The 21318-nt window shown below is 41.3% G+C and overlaps 1 long non-coding RNA gene across 3 annotated transcripts in view; it reads left to right on the forward strand.

Moving 5' to 3' along the window:
- The window catches only part of LOC118008080, a 171489-nt gene that overhangs the window by 23422 nt on the left and 126749 nt on the right, over nucleotides 1-21318 (forward strand). For all 3 annotated transcript variants that reach the window (XR_004678564.1, XR_004678565.1, XR_004678563.1), the window contains exon 2: nucleotides 16061-16132. This is a non-coding gene — a long non-coding RNA (uncharacterized LOC118008080). The remainder of the gene's footprint in view (nucleotides 1-16060; nucleotides 16133-21318) is intronic.

A 21318-nucleotide genomic window follows, 5' to 3' on the forward strand; every position in this document is an offset into this window, starting at 1 on the left:
CATCCTCCATCTGCAGTGTGGTCAGCAAGCCAGAAGCTCTCTGGACCTCATACTTTTGGCTTAATGGAGGCATCATCATGTATGCATCATTGATCAATACCTCAATTTCCAGCCTCCTCTTCTTGGAGGGTAGGGGAGTGGGGCTGAAAGTTCTAAGTTTCTAATCATGGCTTGGTCTTTCTGGTGACCAGCCCCCATCTGGAGCCCACCAACCACTGCCTCATGAGTACAAAAGATACTCCTATCACTTAGGAAATTATAAGGGTTTTAGGAGTTCTGTGCTAGGAACCAGAGACAGAGGCCAATATATACATTAGCTATTATTTCACATACTCCACGTCCTTTTCACAGCTTTTCTTCTAGCCTAGGGGAAAGAGAAGTTCAGACCTGCATGTTATCCTGCCTACTGTCTAGTCTTAAAATCTCCCATGAGTAAATACTTTAACAAAAATACAAATACCTCTTGCAAGAACCATCACTTTCAGGAACATTCCAGTCTACATAGGCAATTAGAAAAACAAAAGACAAAAACAGCTCTCTTACTCTGAAAGCATATAGTCCTGCTAATAATACTACCAATTTGTATCCCTAAATGAAAGGCTTAACATTTTAAGTTTTCAAATGCTTTACAACAGGCTGCACTTGTCTTCACAGTTGTCTCCAAGAACAGTTGATGGATTCCTGCTTGTTTACATTTTGCAGGTTCCATTTTCTTTTTCTTTTTCTTTTTTTTTTTAAATATTTTACTTATTTATTTGACAGAGAGAGACACACAGTGAGAGAGGGAACACAAGCAGGGGGAGTGGGAGAGGGAGAAGCAGGCTTCCTGCTGAGCAGGGAGCCTAATTCAGGGCTCGATCCCAGAACCCTGAGATCATGACCTGAGCCGAAGGCAGACGCTTAACGACTGAGCCGCCCAGGCACCCCTGCAGGTTCCATTTTCATCTCTACTTCTAGAGACAGAACATTTGTAATAAATACCACTTCTTCAGTTTCTCAAAACACTAAACTTTCTTATCCACTGGATACTGAAATGCACATACACATATGTTCAATATGTACATATTGTACATACATATGTATATGTATGTGTGTATGTACACACATGTATATATTACTTCATATATATATGTGTATGAGTTGCGAATGTTCCATATAGATAAATATATGTATTTGCAACTTTCCCTTCAACTTCTGGTTGAGGAGGTATTGGAAAGTCTCTGGATCAATGAACAAGTATTTTGGAGGTTCCTAATGCTCCTAAATGTGTGAGCCTAACGTCTAGCTATTTCAAAACACTGGTAAAACTGATAGAGGAGTAAGGGAGTGACCCTAAATGGGGCCAAGCGGTGGGTGGCAGAATGTTCTTTCCATCCTAAACTTGTCCTTGCTGCTATAACCTTTAGTTATGCAAAAACAAAGGTTTTACACAGGGGCGTAGAAAGGAACGTTTATTGCAGAATGATGAAAGACTTTGGAAACTAAAACCAAGTCAACCAAAGGAATTTTTAAAATCCCAGTTGTTTGCAGAACATTTACTAGAGGATCAAAAAGCATTATACCCCTCAACATCCTCTGACTACCTTGTCATATTCATTATAGCACTGTCATCATCGTCATCATCATTATCACATAAGTATTGGTCTTGTTTATTAGCATTAGCCGTCTGCCAGTCACCAAACTACATGCTTTATACATTTATCTTTCAGTAACTCAGAACAGCCCTATGTGTTAGATATTATTATCCCTTTTCACAGATTAAAAAGCAGAAGTATGGAGAAAGTAATTTCCTCGCAGTCACAAACTAGTGAATGAAGTTAAAAATCAAACACAGACCCATTTAACCAGAGTCATGCTCATAATAAGCTTACCATATTCACCCCTTCCCTCAATAATTGATATTTGTAGAAGCAGATTTACCGTGAACTAGTGAAACTTAAGTTTCAGGCCCTTGATCTGTACAAACCCCTTCCAAAGCCTTGGGCATGGGGGTCCCTAATGATGTGTCCACATGCCCATGTGCCTTTGTAAAATGAGCTATCAGTTAAGATGCTTTTCCTTCTGTTCAACTCCTCCGCTGTCACACTTTCCTTTACATCATGGGGCACTGGAATGGCTGTGGACATTTTTATACTGAATTGGGGATTTGGGGATACATTTAGTTTGGGTTTTGTGTGATATTTTATGTAGTTCACAATCACTTGTGTACAGTCAAGCAATTGCTATTTATGTTGGTATAGGAATGGCTTTTAGTAATCCTCTAATCACTGATGGTGCCAACTCACCTGGTGTTGTGACATTTAAATGAAAAGAGTTAACAAGCAGTGGGGGGAATCAAAGAAAATAGAATTAGAATGAAAATTACATTTTTTTTTTAAGATTTTATTTATTTATTTGAGAGAGAGAGAATGAGAGACAGAGAGCATGAGAGGGAGGAGGGTCAGAGGGAGAAGCAGACTCCCTGCCGAGCAGGGAGCCCGATGCGGGACTCGATCCCGGGACTCCAGGATCATGACCTGAGCCGAAGGCAGTTGCTTAACCAACTGAGCCACCCAGGCGCCCCGAAAATTACATTTTTGACATCTTAAACTAGTATAAGAATTCATAAATCTTAAAATTAAGCTTCTTACTATTAGCGTTAACTCATTAAACCATTAATGAAATCAGGTACAGTATAATCTCTAATACATTTTAGAGAGGTTTTTATTAAGTGATTTATATAAATGAGCATCATTTTTCTGAGTAATGTGCTTATAAGAAGCTTCATTCCCCTGTGGTACCTGATGAAGCATAAATTTGGTGAGAAAGAACCCTGGCATATGATCATATGTGAGGTGTGATGAATTTGTAACATTAGCCCTCCCAGTTTAAACTGTCAGATAAGCAGTGAGAAACCTGCCTGGCACATACTTAATGAAGCATTTGTCAAACGAATAAGCAAATGAATGAGTGAATGAATCATTAAATTTATAGGGTTTACATATCATGGGATTTACATGATCAAGACCCATTGGTTCAGAGAGGCTGAGTGATTTACTTCTTAACATTCAGTGGCAGGGTGAGACAAGGACTCAGGTTTCCTGACTTTCAATCCTATGTTCTTTTTTTTTTTTTTAGGTTTTATTTACTCATTTGAGAGAGAGAGAGAGAGCACAAGTGGAAGGGAGGTGGAGGGGAGAGGCAGAGGGAGAGGGAGAAGTGGGCTCCCTGCCCATACAACCTGATCCCAGGACCTAGAGATCATAACCTGAGCTGAAGGCAGACGCTTAACCATCTGAGCCACCCAGGCGCCCCTCAATCTTATGTTCTTTAATAAGATTTCAGATTGTGAAAATTTTCTAGAAGGCTTTAAAAAAATCTCTACCAATTCCAACAACTAAAAGTACCTCTTTTATATCCTAGAGAGATTGTTGTCCTTCTATGGAAAATAATTCTTCCTTAGAAAATCCAAGAAAATAGGTAGTGATTATTTTAAATATGCCTTCATGTTATCTGACCTGGTTCTGATAAACAAGATGCCAAAAGAGTCTTGGGAGGCCATTTTATTTTGTTTTATCTCATTTTATTTTATTTTAAAGATTTTATTTATTTGAGAGAGAGCACAAGCAGGGGGAGTGGTAGGCAGAGGGAGAGGGAGAAGCGGGCTCCCTGCCAAGTGGGGAGCCTGACGCAGGACTCAATCCCAGGACCCCGGGATCATGACCTAAGCCAAAGGCAGACACTTAACCGGCTGAGCCACCCAGGTGCCCCTTTTATTTTATTTTATTTTTAAAGAATGGGGTGCCCTTTAGATCAAGGGTTTTCAACTGAGGGTCTTGATCTATTAGTGGTTAGTGAAATCAATTTAGTGGCTGAAATTTTTCACTAGAATAAAAAAGAAAATATCAGATTGTATTGCCACATGGTAAGAGACTAAGTAATGTTTAGGGAAAACTTTTGTATGCAACTGGTCACAATATAATTTTGTTTGTTTTGTTTTGTTTACTGTGGGTCATGGTCAAAATTGAAAAAAACAAAAAACCCCAAAAAACTAAGGGTAGTGACCCAAGTGTCTAGAACAGAATAAGAATGTGACATCAGCAAGTTGCCTGGGTGGCTCAGTCATTAAACGTCTGCCTTTGGCTCAGGTCATGATCCCAGGGCCCTGGGATCCAGTCCCATATCCAGCTCCTTGCTCAGCGGGGAGCCTGCTTCTCCCTCTGCCTGCCGCTCCCCCCTGCTTGTGCTCTCTGACAAATAAATTTTTTTCTTTCTTTTTTTTTTTAAACCAATGTCCTTTTTTTTTTTTTAAAGATTATTTATATATTATTTGAGAGCATTTAACGATTCTGGATGAAGAAGAAAAAACAAGTAATAGTGATAACTTCTTAAATCTTTAAAATAAAGATGTGGGACTGGATCCCAGGGCCCTGGGATCATGACCTGAGCCAAAGGCAGACGCTTAACCGACTGAGCCACCCAGGCATCCCGGGTGTAGAGATTACTTAAAAATAAAATCTTTAAAATAAGTAAATAGATAAAATCTTTTTTTCAAAGATTTTATTTATTTATTTGACAGAGAGAGACTGCGAAAGAGGGAACGCAGGGAGGGGCAGTGGGAGAGGGAGAAGCAGGCTTCCCGCTGAGCAGGGAGCCGGTCACGGGGCTCGATCCCAGGACCCCGGTATCACGACCTGAGCCGCAGGCAGATGCTTAAGGACTGAGCCACCCAGGCGCCCCAATTAGATAAAATCTTAATTATAAAACTGGATGGGTTAAAACAAATAATTCACCCACTAGTTTCAAATACAACTTGGAAATCTGAATATGAAATTATAATTACTATAGAGTAAGTGACCACAAAAGAAAGAAGGGTGGGAGCAAATAGTATTATCAGGTCGTATTAAACCAATTTCAGATTATTAGGGATTTGACATCTACCAATATAACTGAGAAGAAAGTAAATAAAAAGATATTAAAAATATAAAAAGTGTGGCTATTATATTTATATAAAAATACAGTTTTATGATTCCACTCTCAAGAATGCAAAGAGTTGAGTGCAGTTTTTTTGTTACTGTTTTTACTTGCTTTATCCAGTAGCAGGATAGATTTGGGTTGAAATATTCATGCTCTTTTACCTGATCCACTTTGTCATGTTGTGAAGAAGGCTGGCTAAGGATCAGAACCAGGAAAGTCACCTGGCCCACACTGGCATTGAACTTGTGGGATTATACGCATCAGATAACTCGGGGCGCCTGGGTGGCTCAGTCAGTTAAGCATCTGCCTTTGGCTTAGGTCATGGTCCCAGGGTCCTGGGATTGAGCCCTGCATTTGGCTCCCTGCTCATTGGGGAGTCTGCTTCTCCCTCTCCTCTGTGTGCTGCTCTCTCTATCTCTTTCTCTCAAATAAATAAATAAATCTTAAAAAAAAAGAAAAAAAAAACAAGCATCAGATAACTCTCTAAATGGACCCACTACAAATAGCTATGAAATATATTATTATGCACACTGCCATAATTGCAGCAGCTACATTTTCTGTTCTGATTATCTTTGCAGAGGATAAATTTCTTCTCTGTTTCAGTGTTAACAGAAAGAGGATTAAAATTGGATGGTCAGTGTGGTTAAACATGGACCAGCCCAGTGGGGGCAACAGATATCAAACAGATTCATTTTCAAACCCAAGCTAAGGCAAAACCTAAAACTCATAACAATCATATTTCCAGGTAAAACAGAAATACCTTGTGGGCTCTAGTGAGCTAACTTAAACAATAGCATTTAATAGTATATCAAATGTCCCCTGCAACAGCCATGGTTAATTAGTATAAGGCAGTAATTGTGCCAATGATAAGGAAACACCAAGATAATATCTGAATAAAGTAGTAATTATAAAGGATTTAAGAGATAACTCTATCAGAAATCATGTCATTAAACTTATTGGGGAAATGATCATTGTTGAAGCTGAATGATGCTCAGAGGTTTAATTCTCTCTACTTTTGTGTATCTTCAGAATTTTCCATTAAAGAAGTGATAAATAAAAGTCTGAAAAAACCTAAATCACTTTTTTACTTCTGTGAAAGTAAAAATAAAGTTTTAGGTAACTGGTTCTAGAAAAAGTGAATACTACATAAGTATAACTGATCTTTACCACAAATCGAATTCATATTCATTAAAATTTTTGCATTGATTTTTGTGTGTATATGTGTGGGCTTCAGTGCTCATAATATATGTGGCAAGTTTGAGTAAGGTGTTTTTATAAAGTGTTTATCACAATATAAATGTCAGATATTCTTATTTATTTTGAAAATTACCAGTGGCCAACATCACTGAAGCTGATAGAGGGCAGCATGGTCTTGTCATTTTAGCAAGACATCCTAAGAGATGGGCTGTGATCCCAGTTTTGCTTACTAAAGAAACAGACCAATCTAATCATTATTTAAATGACAATAAGGGTTCAACACGGTACTGGAACGGTGTGATAAAATGGGTATGGCGTAATGATAGTTTTGGAGTCACACTTGGGCTAGAATCCTAGCTTGGCCACTTACAGCTGTGTGATCTTAGGCAAATTAATTTAAACTTACTAGACCAGGCTCAGTTTCCTCTTCTCTAAACAATAATAGCTAACTCAGAGGGTTGTGGTAAGGATAAAATGAGATACAGCTCATTAAGTAACTAGAACAGTGTCTGGCATATGGTATGTGCAATAAATGGTGATGGTTATTATTATTATCTGCCCCATTGAATATGATATATTCTCTCCATAGTGGTAAGTAGAATGTAGAAATATCTATAGTGGTAAGTAGAATATACAAATAGAAATATTTTTCTATTGCACTAGGCATTCTAAGATAGAGCATGTATGCAGGACAACCTAGCTCTTGACATGAACAGCATTATTTTTTTTTTTTTAAGATTTTATTTATTTATTTGAGACAGAGAGAATGAGAGAGACAGAGAGCACATGAGAGGGGGAAGGGTCAGAGGGAGAAGCAGGCTCCCTGCCGAGCAGGGAGCCCGATGCGGGACTCAATCCTGGGACTCCAGGATCATAACCTGCGCCGAAGGCAGTCACTTAACCAACTGAGCCACCCAGGCACCCCAATGGGTGGGTCATTTTGCTGTCACCAGCCACATTGCTACAATGAACATCTTTGACAGAAACAGTCTTTTTTTTTCTAAATATATTTTAATTCCAAACCAATAACATTATTAACATTCACTCATAAATCAATAACAATGCAGTGGTTACATATAAAACTTTCTTCTGTGACCTGAAGTTAGAATAAAGGACTAAGTAGCTTCAGGATTTCTTTATATAGAAACCCTATCTACCGATTATCATACTATAAAGCTGAAATAAATCCTTTCTCAAGAATCTTAACATACAGCCTTAAGTCTTTCCTGTACTCAATTTTAAGGCCCCAAAGTCAAGGATGTTTTCCCTGAGAACCCAAGTAAACTTTCTCCAATGTGACAAAATGGGTGCTACCAGACCTTCCTATACAGGTACCTCAGTCATAGGAGTAGGCTAGACTTTTTTTTTTTTTTTAATTTTATTATGTTATGTTAGTCACCATATATTACATCATTCGTTTTTTGGTGTTTTTTTTTTTTTTTTAAGATTTTATTTATTTATTTGACAGAGCGAAAGAGCACAAGCAGGGGGAGCAGCAGAGGGAGAGGAAGAAGCAGGCCCCCTTCCGAGCAGGGAGCCTGATGCGGGACTCGATCCCAGGACCCTGGAGTCATGACCTGAGCCGAAGGCAGATGCTTAACCATCTGAGCCACCCAGGCGCCCACATCATTAGTTTTTGATGTAGTGTTCCATGACTCATTGTTTGCGTATAACACCCAGTGCTCCATGCAATATGTGCCCTCCTTAATACCCATCACTGGGCTAACCCATTCCCCCACCCCCCCTACCCTCTAAAACCCTCAGTTTGTTTCTCAGAGTCCATAGTCTCTCAAGGTCATCTCCCCCTCCGATTCCCCCCCTTCATTTTTCCCTTCCTACTGTCTTTTTTTTTTTTTTTTTTTAACATATAATGTATTATTTGTTTCAGAGGTGCAGGTCTGTGATTCATCAGTCTTACACAATTCACAACACTCACCATAGCACATATCCTCCCCAATGTCCATCACCCAGCCACCCCATCCCTCCCACCCCCACCACTCCAGCAACCCTCAGTTTCCTGAGATTAAGAGTCTCTTATGGTTTGTCTCCCTCTCTGGTTTCATCTTGTTTCATTTTTCCCTCCCTTCCCCTATGGTCCTCTGTCTTGTTTCTCAAATTCCTCATATCAGTGAGATCATACGATACTTGTCTTTCTCTGATTGACTTATTTCACTTAACATACTACCCTCTAGTTCCATCCATGTCATTGCAAATGGCAAGATTTTGGGGTTTTTTGATGGCTGCATAATATTCCATTGTATATATATACCACATCTTCTTTATCCATTCATCTGTTGACGGACATCTTGGCTCTTTCCATAGTTTGGCTATTGTGGACATTGCCACTATAAACATTGGGGTGCATGCACCCCTTCGGATCACTACATTTGTATCTTTGAGGTAAATACCCAGTAGTGCAATTGCTGGGTCGTAGGGTAGCTCAATTTTCAACTTTTTGAGGAACCTCCATACTGTTTTCCAGAGTGGCTGCACCAGCTTGCATTCCCACCAACAGTGTAGGAGGGTTCCCCTTTCTCCCCATCCTCGCCAACATCTGTCGTTTCCTGACTTGTTAATTTTAGCCATTCTGGGGGTGCCTAGGTGGCTCAGTCGTTAAGTGTCTGCCTTCGGCTCGGGTCATGATCCCAGAGTCCTGGGATTGAGCCCCGCATTGGGCTCCCTGCTCCGCAGGAAGTCTGCTTCTCTCTCTCCCACTCCCCCTGCTTGTGTTCCCTCTCTCGCTTTATCTCTCTCTGTCAAATAAATAAATAAAATATTTTTTAAAAAATTTAGCCATTCTGACTGGTGTGAGATGCAGGTCATTGAAGTTTTGATTTGGATTTCCCTGATGCTGAGTGATGTTGAATACTTTTTCATGTGTCTGTTGGCCATTTGGATGTCTTCTTTGCAGAAATGTCAGTGCATATCTTCTGCCCATTTCTTGATTGGATTATTTGTTCTTTGGGTGTTGAGTTTGATAAGTTCTTTATAGTTTTTGGATACTACCCCTTTATCTGGTATGTCATTTGCAAATATCTTCTCCCATTCTGACAGATACATTCTTGACATTGAAGCCCACATTGTCCCCAGGAAGAGCCTCACTCACAGCTTCATGGTGCATTTCAACAGACTTTACTTCAGTTGTAACATTGACTGGAGCAAAGGTGACCACCATGCCAGGTTTAAGAACACCAGTCTCCACTTGGCCCACAGGGACAGTACCAATACCACCAATTTTGTAGACGTCCTGGAGAGGCAGAGGCAAGGGCTTGTCAGTTGGACGAGCTGGTGGCAGAATGCAATCCGAGCTTCAAGCAGCGTGGTTCCACTAGCATTCCCATCTTTATGGGTAACTTTCCATCCCTTGAACCAAGGCATGTTAGCACTTGGCTCCAGCATGTTGTCACCATTCCAACCAGAAGTTGGCACAAATGCTACTATGTCAGGATTGTAAACGATTTTATTAATGTAGGTGCTGACTTCCTTAATGATTTCCTCGTATCTCTTTTGGCTATAGGGTGGCTCAGTGGAATCCATTTAGTTAACACCAGCAATTAGTTGTTTTACACCCAGTGTGTAAGCCAGAAGGGCATGCTCAAATTCACCAACACCAGTAGCAACAATCAGGACAGCACAGTCACCCTGAGATGAGATGTGCCTGTAATCATGTTTTTGATAAAGTCTGTGTCCTGGGGCATCAGTGATGGTCACATAATACTTGCTGGTCTCGAACTTCCACAGGGAGATATCAATGGTGATACCATGTTCATGTTCAGCTTTCAGTTTATCCAAGACCCAGGCATACTTGAAGGAGCCCTTTCCCATCTCAGGAGCCGCCTCCTCAAATTTTTCGATAGTTCTTTTGCCGATCCCACCACATTTGTAGATCAGATGACCCGTAGTGGTAGACTTGCCTGAATCTAGTTGTCCAATGATGACAATGTTGATGTGAGACTTTTCCTTTCCATTTTGGTTTAGGCTGAGTGGTGGTTTTCACAACACCTGTGTTCTGTCGGCAAACCCACTGCAAAAAAAAAACTGTGCCCTTTATATTTGAGTCAGTTTTGCCCCACAACGGTGATTTCAGCCTTCAACATCTCAAACTTCTCAAAGCTCTGTTCACTCCCTTCTACCCTCTTTGGAAATAGCAAACCTACCTCCTATACAATAGAAGAAATAGAAGCCCCATTTTCCCAATAAAAAATATAAGCCTACTTCCCTCCTTCCTATTGTTACAAGAGAGAGCCCATCCTTATTGCTCTTTAAGGGTAATCCCTTAGCACCTGGGTGGCTCCATGGTTAAGTGTCTGCCTTCGGCTCAGGTCGTGATCCCAGGGTCCTGGGATCGAGCCCCGAGTCAGGCTCCCTGCTCAACGGGAAGCCTGCTTCTCCCTCTCCCACTACCCCTGCTTGTGTTCCTTCTCTCGCTGTGTCTCTCTCTGTCAAATAAATAAATAAAATCTTAAAATAAATACATAAAGTTAATCCCTCTTTGTTTAGATTCCATTCCCTCTCTCTAAAGAACATTACACTGTCAGTTATCCTTTTCTGTTCTTGTATGTTCAAACTTTCTCTCTCCTGATTAGACCCTTCTTATCAAGTTTTAAATACATTCAAGTCATCCCCAGTTTTTTTAAAAGGTCACTCAATCCCACATCCACCTCCAACTATCATCTTATAATCTTCCCTTGTGGACACACTTTTTCAACATATGATTTGTACATGTTATGTAGCTGCTATGGGTGCCTCCTCAATATCCATCTCCCCTGTTTGCTACAGAAACTGATTCTGTTAGGAACAATAATGATTCAAACTAAAGAGCTCCATTTCCCAGCTGCCCTTATAGCTAGGAGTAGCCATATGACACAGTTCTGGCCAATGATAAGTAAGCTGAAGTCAGCTGAAGATTTACAGAAAATGTTTGCTTTCCTGGTATAGGTACCAGACTTTTCCCCTTGATGTTTCTTTCTTCTGCCTATCTGAAACATTGGGTTGAGAGTTAGCAGCCATCTTGCATGCACAATGGGAAAAAAGCCACATACTGGGGATGACAGAGCATAAAGAAGGACTCTAGGACATTGGTGACATCATGGAGTCACGGCACCAGTCTTAACTGTCTCCCTCCGTCATTCTTGTTATATGAGGAAAATAACCCTATTTAGTTAAGCAACCTACTGTCATCAGGATCCATTACATGTGACCAAATGCAATTCTTAATCTATACTCTTGCTCCCTACATTTCCTCACCTTCTACTCACTCTCAAAGCATTCCATTCTGGCTTCTGGCCCATCATTCCACTGGGCTCACCAATGACCTGCATGTTGTGAAATCCAGGGGATATTTTCAGTTCTCATATTTCTTAACCTCTCAGCGGCATTTGACTCTTGTCCACGGCCTCCTCTTTGAAACACTGTCTTCCCGTGGCTTCCATGACTAGTACTCTCTGAGTTTGTTCCTTCACCTCCAGCTGCTCCCTCTCTGTTTCCTTTGTGGATTATTCTTCCTCTTCTAGCCACACTCACAGTCTCTCGGCCTCTAAGACAGATCATAGCCTTAGTCACATGCTCTTCCCTATGTTATGAATGTTCTCCTCTCCTTCCTTTTGCCGGCTTAGTCTTCCTTATCCCTCAGTTCTCCATCCATTCTTCATTTCCTCAGGGAAGCTTCCTCTGACTTCCTTGTGAGGTCATATTTCCCTGTTGTATATTCCTTCATAGCTCTTACATAGTTACAACTTTACCTTTTTTAGTGTGACTGAGTAAGCTGCCTACCTCAGAATGTAGACTCCATGAAGACAGGGATGGTCTACTTTTGCTCATCATTTTATCCTGAGAATGCAAAATGTTCCCCAACACATAATATGTGCTCAATAATTAGTTCCTGAATGCATAGATGGATGAATGTATAATTATATGGGGATTTATTTGCCTACCTGTTTATCACCTATCTTATTCCAGCTCCGTGAGAGAAGGAAACATACCTATTTTGTTCACAACCACATATGCATTACCTAACACATACTGCATGGCACATAGTAGGAAACACAATACATTTTTTAACGAATTACAAAATGAAAGAGAGAGACATTCCAATAGTTCTTTCCCTAACATGTCAGTATTTGGATATTATTTTACTATCTTTTCATAAAGTTTCTGGTTATAATAGAGTACCAAATACCTTTGTTGTCTCTAGAGAAGAGTCTTCTGGAAAATATTATCTGCTACCTTGTTCTCCTTACAATATGTCATGTCTAAAATAGGTCGTCTATAAAAATCTTGAATCTATACACTTCTTCCCCTCTTTGTTGCCACCACCCTAGTCAAGCTCACATATTTCCCCTGAACTGAATTTGGACCATACACCTTTCCTAAAGTATGATTTATTAAACTATATATAAACTTGGTTGATTCAGAGTTTTGACTGTACCTCAGAGCCAAGGATCATATCTGTTTATGTTATCTCCAAAGAAACCTAAATATGGCATATACATAATTTTTTATTTTGTTGTGGCAGAGAATTATTTCTGTTCAACATTTGACAAAATATTTCATTTACTTAAGGAAAAGAAGTATTTTTAAACTAGCAACAAATCTTAGTTTTCAAATGACCAAACTGAAAACATTCAAAAAAAGCCAATAACCTTTTAAGTTCCCCTACCCTCCTGCCCCATGAATTCTTAGTCATTGAGGTACCCGAGATGTTCACTGAGGTTGACAAGAAGAGTAATTTATGCAATGTGACAGATTTGAGAATGCCCCCAGCCTTGTCATCAGCGTATCTGGATTCTCCCCCTTCCACCAAGGCCAAGCACCTGTCTTTCTTCCTCGACAGATCTTCCTTTCACTCACTCATCTAATAAACGTATGTTTGTATATATCTCTTCTCTCCAGTCAGCCTGGGAAGGATGCAACCCATATCTTACACATTGTTGTATCCTCAGGACCTAGTACAAAGTCTTGTTGATACAATGTTTTGCTGATGCTGATGCTTATTTTCTTTTTGCTAATAAGATTTACCGAGCACCTACTACTGTCCCAGGCACTATGTTATGCTCAGTAGGTGCTATTTTCACTGATGAGAGTTGAAGGAACTTGCACAAGTCTTGTAGTTAGTGAGTAACAGACCCAGGACTCAAACACAGGTTACCAGATTCCAGAGCTGGTGCTCTTAACCACTAGGCAATCCTGCCTTTCATGAATATTCATAGGTTACAAACTCCAGCCAGGCTGCATTTGCTCCTAACTTTCAGAAGGCAGCAAGTGATCAGCTTTGCTTACAACCGATCAGAAGCATTTCAAGTTGTTTTCAAATGAAGTTGTAAGTCTGAAGATAATTAAGAAAGAAACCGTTTTTGGAAACAGCAGGAAGTGGTGATGTGTAGAGCCCCACTTTGACGTTTTGAAGTGCATTTAAACACATAGCTCAGGGCTATGAAAAGTCACTACACTGAGATTGCAGAAGTATTAAAAATCAAATTGCCTTATTAATTTTTTAGAGAACTGTAATGACAACCTTTCGTCTCTGGAGAAATCTTTCCCTAAAGCTCCAAGCCTCTTGTTGACTAGGATGAATAAGTTGGCCTCCATCCTTGTCATGTATCCATTCTCTGTTCCAGAGGGTCAAAGAAAACCATCTCATTTTAAAATGTAAGCTTCATTTGTTGAAGTTTCTAGCCAGTTAAACTAGAAGCAGGAAAATCCATTTCATGTGGCATGAGAGTAGAAAGCATTTTGCCACAGTCCAGCATAATGAGGGAAGACTAGTCAAGGTTATTATTAGGTTTAATCTCTTCATCTAATTGATAAGGTCAATTAATACTCTTCCTGTCAAGAAAAAAGAAAAAAGCTTTATGAAGTCTTGACCGTTGATACTTTAACCAGCTTACCCTTTTGTATTTTGAGTGAGAGGCTCTATATCATGAACCACTGAGTTTCCTTGAAAGCTCCAGAGAATCCAACACTTGCAGAAATGTCCAGGAGTAAGATAACCCAGAGACTTGAACCTGCAGTAAAATGGAGTTTCTCCAAATTAGGCATCAGAAGCAGCAGATAAGAGCAACTGGCAACTGGAGATATCCTTGTTACTGTCTGGGCTACAGTCATGCTGGCAGAAGCTTTAACTAACTAAATTTACTTGTGAGTTCTCCAAAGGGAGTGACTGTGTTGCACCAGGGTCATTTTTCATAACATACTACTTTGCAAATAAGTTCCTAGGACCTTGTAAAATATTTGACTTCTGAACCTCAATATAAGTATTAAAATGCCAGCATGTCCATTACATATCCCAGCTACAAAAAATATGAGTTTAACTGTTCGCTGGAAATAGAAACTTCAATAATATTTATGACTTATTTGAGCATACAGTCTTCATTTTGAAAGACTTAAAGCCTCTAGGAGGTAATTAGCATCCAGTAACAACACCTTGGGATATCCCTGTTTTGGCAGCATCTGTAGCCAGATCTGGTTACAGTTAATAAACTAATACTGGAGCTGTTGACCTTAGGAGGACAGGTGTCCTCTCTAACAATAGGTCCATATTCTGGTCAATAAGGAATTTACTTGATTGATTAAATTGGCTTGAGGCCTGGTCTGTTTGCTCCGATATTGGGCCGATATTGGGCCAACATTGTAGCCTCTTCACAAAGACTTAATGGAGTTTTCATCTCTTCCTCACATAATGTGCTCTGTAATTAATTGAGCATTACATTTCCTGAAAGAAATATTGTTTTATGGCTGAACACATAATACCATTCACTAATTTATTAATTAATCCAATATATATTGAATACCTCGTATGTGTCAAGTACTTGGCAGGTCATGGAGATACAAAAATTAATGACAAGGAATCTAGGGGCGCCTGGGTGGCTCAGTCGTTGAGTGCCTGCCTTCGGCTCAGGTCATGATCTCAGGGTCTTGGAATCGGGCTCCGCATCGGGCTCCCTGCTCAGGGGGGGAGCCTGCTTCTCCCCCTCACACTCCCTCTGCTTGTGTTCCCTCTCTCGCTGTTTCTCTCTCTCTCAGATAAATAAATAAATAAAAATCTTTTTAAAAAATGACAAGGAATCTCTACTAATAGCTCAACTTAGTAGCCCAATATTTGTTTGAAGGATCCAGATCTTTCTATCTATATTTTATCCAGGCAGCCCAATCTGCAAAGCCCAGTTCAGGTCTTATCTCCTCATTTATTCATTTAGGAAAACTTTATTAGGTTACCTAAACTGTGAGGCACTGGAATGAAAAAGATGAGGAGAATAAGTCTCCAAATCACCAGGAGCTTCCAGCTTTGTAGGGAGGTAAGCAACGTAGACAGGACCAGATTGTGGAAGATGTTTCAAGTCAGGCTAATCAAGGAATATGGGTTTTATCCTATAACAGTGAGGAGCTAAGAGACAGTATAAAGGAAAACAGAAGCATGGTTAAATTTCCATTTTAGAAAAATCAGTTTAACAATGACAAGGAAGAGTGGCCAGAAGGAAGGAAATCAGAGGGAGGAGAAATCAAATTCCAAAGCAATTGAAGAAATAGAAATAACAAGATTTTAATAACAAATTGAATGTGAAGACTGAGGGAGAGGATGAAGTCTAGAAAGACTTCTAAGATTCTGGTCTAAGTGACATTAGCAGCAGGAGAAAGAGAACAGGGTTAGTAGAAAAATGAGTTCAATTTTGAATGTATTTTGGGGTGCCTGCATGGCTCAATCAGTTAAGCGTCTGACTCTTGATTTTGGCTCAGGTCATGATCTCAGGGTCATGAGATCGAGCCCCGCTTTGGACTCTGCACTGAACAGGGAGTCTGCTTGAGATTTTTCTCCCTCTCCCTCTGCCCCTCCCCCTGCTCATGCTCTTTCTCTCTCTCTCAAATAAATAAATCTTTAAAAAAATTTTTTTTGGAATGTGTTTTGTTGCAGGTGCCTTTGAAACATCCATGTGTCAACATCAAGTTTGCTGTTGTAAATGTTTTTCTGAAACTCATGAAAGAGGTAAGGATTCAGGACTCGTCACCTTATAGATTGTAACTGAAACATAATTACGAATGATATTGCCAGTTCTGTAGCCATCCCATACTACTCCCTAGTCTCAAATGTCTTGTACTCATCCAGCATTCATTTTTTAATTTATTTATTATTCATTAATTCATTCTTTTACTTGGTTGACTAATATAGAAGGAACTCCAATATCATACTCCTGGTGACATTAAAGATTCTGGGTGTACACAGATAAATAAGCTTTAATTCCCTACCCTAAAGGTAACCTGGCTGTTGATTATAGACTAATTCTCTAATTCTTTGTGCAACTTATTCTCTAAGAAGAAGATAAACTCTCAAAGTAAGATACTCCCTTAAGCTCCTTAAAAAAAATCCCCATAAAGACCTAGCACAAGTTCTGCTCTTTGTAGATGCTTAACGTGAACCTTGAGTGATAGATTATTTATTTAAAAACATGGACCACTTGGGGCGCCTGGGTGGCTCAGACGGTTAAATGTCTGCCTTTGGCTCAGGTTGTGATCCCGGGGTTCTGGGATCAAGCTCCACATCGGGCTCCCTGCTGAGCAGGGAGCCTGCTTCTCCCTTTCCCTCTGCCTGCCGCTCCCCCTGCTTGTACTTTCTTTCTCTCTAATAAAGAAAAAAAAACTTTAAAAACATGGACCACTTTAGGAGCTGTCTGGGTGGCTCAGTCAGTTAAGGTCTCAGCAGGGAGCCTGCTTGTCCCTCTCCCTCTGCCTGCCTCTCCCCCTGCTCGTGTGCACGCTCTCTCTCTCTTCCTCTCTCTCTTTCTGTGTGTCAAATAAATAAATAAAATCTTTAAAAAAAAAAAAAAAGACTATTTAGAGGCCAAAGGCAGAGACCTATGACTTTTTAAAAATAAAACAATAGCATGTATACATAAAAGTAAGCTTGATAAAATTTTATAAAATGAACACATGTACATGAAACCTAGGCTAAGAAACAGATAATTACCAAAATCCCAGAAGCCCTCTTCTGCCTTCTTCTAGTTACTACACACCATGGCCACTTTCTTCCCAGGAAGCTCTCTGTCAATGCCTGAGCGTGGTATAGATGCTAGTGCCTGGACATTTCTGCCCAACGTGGGCCCCCTCTATGAGCTGGCCGAGATTTTCATGGAGCTTCTTCCTACTCTGTTTGAGGCTCTTCCTACTCAGTCCTCTTTTCTCTCCCCTCTCCTTTCCCAGGTGTCAAACCTGCATCATGGTCTAAAGATTTACCCTGTCTACTCCTTTACTCCTTTAATGGATGTTACCAGCAATAAATCTCTTGCAATTCTAACTCTGCCTTGATGTCTGCTGCCCAGAGAACCCATCAACACAGATGGTACTGGAGGTGGTCTGCAATGACAAGCTCAGTTTGGGGACTGGACCACACACCTCCCTGCTGGCTAGGAGGACCCCATTCAAGTAGTATGTGGGCACAGATAGTCTCAGATAAAAGTGGTTGTCCAATTGCTAAAAATATCACCAGTCTTGACTTGGGAGTGACATCCCAGGGGAGAATGCCCTGGTGAGATGATTCAAACCCTTTCTTTTTTTTTTTTTTTTTTTTTAAGATCTTATTTATTTATTTGAGAGAGAGCATGAAAGAGCACAGCCAGGGGGAGCGGCAGAGGGAGAGGGAGAAGCAGGCTCCCTGCTAAGCAGAGAGCCCAACGTGGGGCTCCACCAGGACCCTGGGATCATAACCTGAGCTGAAGACCGACAATTAATCGACTGAGCCACCTAGGCGCCCTGGTTCAAACCCTTTTAAATGCAGGCAGTCAGGGAAGGGAGAGACTACACATAAGGATAATGGAATTCGCTGGGTATTAAACAGTTGCGTTGACAGCCTGCAGAAGAAAAATTGGAAATGGAGGGCAGTTAACAGACAGTTATGGCTAAATATGAGAGCCAGCAGGCCTCTTTGGTAGCTTATAAAGTAGAAAAGCTAGTACAACCCAGGACTAAATTCAGGATTTGACAGTTAAGAGCCCCCCAAACAGTGGAATGCTCTGCCATAGCAGGTCTGTTATACCCTGGTTGAGAAAACATGGGACCCTGAAACGGGATGGGAACATCTAGGTGGATACCCTCAAAGATACTGGCTCTGCAGTCTTTCCTGGACCTTCAGAATCTACAGATGTTGCCAACCCCTCCCTGTGCAGGAAGACACTGCAGAGGCCTCTCTTCAAGGCAATAGATGCCTCCCCCCGCCCCCCGCCACCACCACCACACACACACACCAGGAACTGTGCCCACCTCCTCTTCTGGCTGCCAGGTTGATAATTACCCTTAAATCCCCACATAACTTACGGGGACACAGCGGACCTGATGAGGGCACTAGTGTTCCTCCCTCAGCTCATACCTGTGGCTGTAGGGGCCATCCAGTATAATCAGCTGAAGGAGAAGGAAGAAGTCCAACCTTGGTTTACAGATGGGTCAGCTCAATTGTGAGTGCAAGCTTTGTCATTGGAACTGGCACAATGGGCACATGAGCGGAGTGGCCACAGTAGCAGAGACAGAAGCTACATATGGGCCTAAAAGCATGGACTCCCACTTATCAAAGCTGGCCTCACTATCACCGCCTCTGAATATCTAAACTGCCAGCAACAGAGACCAACACTCAGCCCATAATATGGCTCTATTCCTTGAGGAGACCCACTGGTAATAAGTAGACTAACTGGGCCCCGTGGACCCCAGATGACACAGTGATTCATTCTCACATAAATAGACACTTACTCAAATATGGATTTGCTTTTCCTGTCTTCAAGAGCTGCAGCCATTACCACTTTCCAAGGGCTTACAGAGTGATCCACAGTCATGGAATCCCACATGACAGCGTCTGACCAGGGGACCCTGTTCTGAACACAGGAGGTGTGGATATGGGGCCATGACCTTGGGATTCACTGCAGCATCCAGAAGCTGCTGACCTGGTAGAGTGATGGGATGACCTGCTGAAAGCATAACTGAAATGTTACCTTGGAGACAAGACTCTTAATGACTGGGCACTCCTCCGGAATGCAGTCTATGCACTGAATCAGAGGCTTCTAAATGGTACTGTGTTCCCGGGAAGAAGAAAACTGTTGCCTAGGAATCAAGAAGTGGAAGCAGGAGGGGTTCCACTTACCATCACTCCAGTGACCCACCGGAAGATTTTATGTTGTCTATCCCTGCAACTCTGGGCTCTCAGGATTAGAGGGCCTGATAAGGGGATGCACTCTTGCCACTGGGCACAGTGAACTACAAGCTGTGGCTGCCACTTGGGCACCTTGGATTCCAGCAGGCCAGAAGAGTCACCATCTTGGCAGAGGTCATTGTCCCTGATCAGCAAGTAGAGTCAGGGCTCCTGTTACACGATGAGGACAGGGAAAAATATGTGTAGAATTCAGGTGACCCACGTGGGTGCCTCTTGGCACTTTATTGTTGAATTGCAAACTTGGGTGGATGAGTGCAGCAATCCCGGCCTAAGAAGAATATGGTTAACAAAACTCAGACCCCTCCAAGTGGAGCAGCTGCTCCCTGGATCTGTGGAGAGAAGTAAATCTGTGCGGCACAAGGGTGGGCTGTGGCAACCACGGATGGGTGTGCTGTTCAAATGTCCCTTCAAGAAAGAACTTAGTGAGCAATTGCGAGAGGAGCAGTTTACTGACAGCCTCAGGTTACAGCATCTTTGGGCTCTGTAGTTTTTGAGCTGAGGCCAGGCTTTTCCTCAGCCAGCCCCAGCCAATGATTGAGCATGTGCCCAGCACTCTCTCTTACATTTGGGAACTTCTCTACCCGAACCCCAACTGTAGGGTTCCAAAAGGAGAAACCATGCCCTTCTATGTCCTGGCTCCCACCACCAAAGTTGATTGGTCTAAGCATGGGTGCCTAATTGAAGATAGGCGGTCACTCATAGTCCTTCCCTTGGATTTTTTTTCTTTCTTTTTTTTTTTTTTTTAACTGTAACTGAGAAAAGAGTGTCTCTAGTGGGGAAGGTGTAAGAGGTAGACTCCGGAGTTATTGGTTTCTGGCCATGTGAAGAAGTCCATCTACAGTGAGAATGAAGTCAACACACAGAGAAGTTCAAAGACAAGAGACAGAGAGTGCTTGCAGCATTCAATTGCTTGAGGTCCACCTGTATCCGGCTCTTCTAGGTTTGATTGTTTTAACCTTTTCCTTCTATTGGGTAAGATAGTCTAGTATGTTTCCAATAAATAATCTGATCGGAATCAGACATCCATGATATGTGATCGCCTAAGAGGTTCTGGCATTTAGGAGTATCCTATACCTATTTTATATTAAAAGGTAACATTGACAGAGTTGAGGGTTTATTATGTTCCGAAGAATGGTCTAAGCACTTTACATATCTGAATTCATTTAATATTCTCAGCAACAATGAGTCTAACCTAATGTCCTCTATTGTTTTCCCCAATTTACATATAAAGAAATCGAGGCTACTTTATTTTAAAATAAAAAATAAATAAGGGATTCCACCACATGTCCTTTTAATAAGGGCTCCAGAGAGCCAACTTTAGAGATGTACAATCTTTAGCATTTTAGTCTCTCACCTAGTGATGACAGCTCTGATTTATGGCCTGAGCAAGACAGGTTTGCAGCTGCAGATCCCTTCAACTTCTTAGAAAGGCGTGGGCTTTTTTTTTATTATTCTTATGTTAATCCCCATACATTACATCATTAGTTTTAGATGTAGTGTTCCATGATTCATTGTTTGTGCATAACACCCAGTGCTCCATGCAGAATGTGCCCTCCTCAACAGAAAGGCGTGTTTTTAAGAATAGGGAGAGTAGGGGCATCTGGGTGGCTCAGATGGTTAAGCGTCTGCCTTCGGCTCAGGTCATCATCCCATAGACCTGGGATCGAGTCCTGCATCGGGCTCCCTGCTAAGTGCAGAGCCTGCTTCTCCCTCTCCCTCTGCCATTCCCTCTGCTTGTGCTCTTCTGTCTATCTCTCTGTCAAATAAATAAATAAAATCTTAAAAAAAAAAAAAAGGAATAGGGAGAGTAGCTTTACAGTAGTCCCCCGTTATCTGCTGTTTTGCTTTCCACAGTCTCAGTTACCCATGCAAGCAGATGATCCTCCTTCTGACAATCATCAGAAGGTTAATAGTCGCCTAATGCTGGGTCACAAGCCTGTGTTATTCACCTCACTTCATCTTATCACATAGGCATTTTATCA

Source organism: Mirounga leonina, unplaced genomic scaffold (genome assembly GCF_011800145.1).
Source record: "Mirounga leonina isolate KUSES-001 unplaced genomic scaffold, KU_Mleo_1.0 Mir_125, whole genome shotgun sequence".
NCBI classification, from domain to species: domain Eukaryota; kingdom Metazoa; phylum Chordata; class Mammalia; order Carnivora; family Phocidae; genus Mirounga; species Mirounga leonina.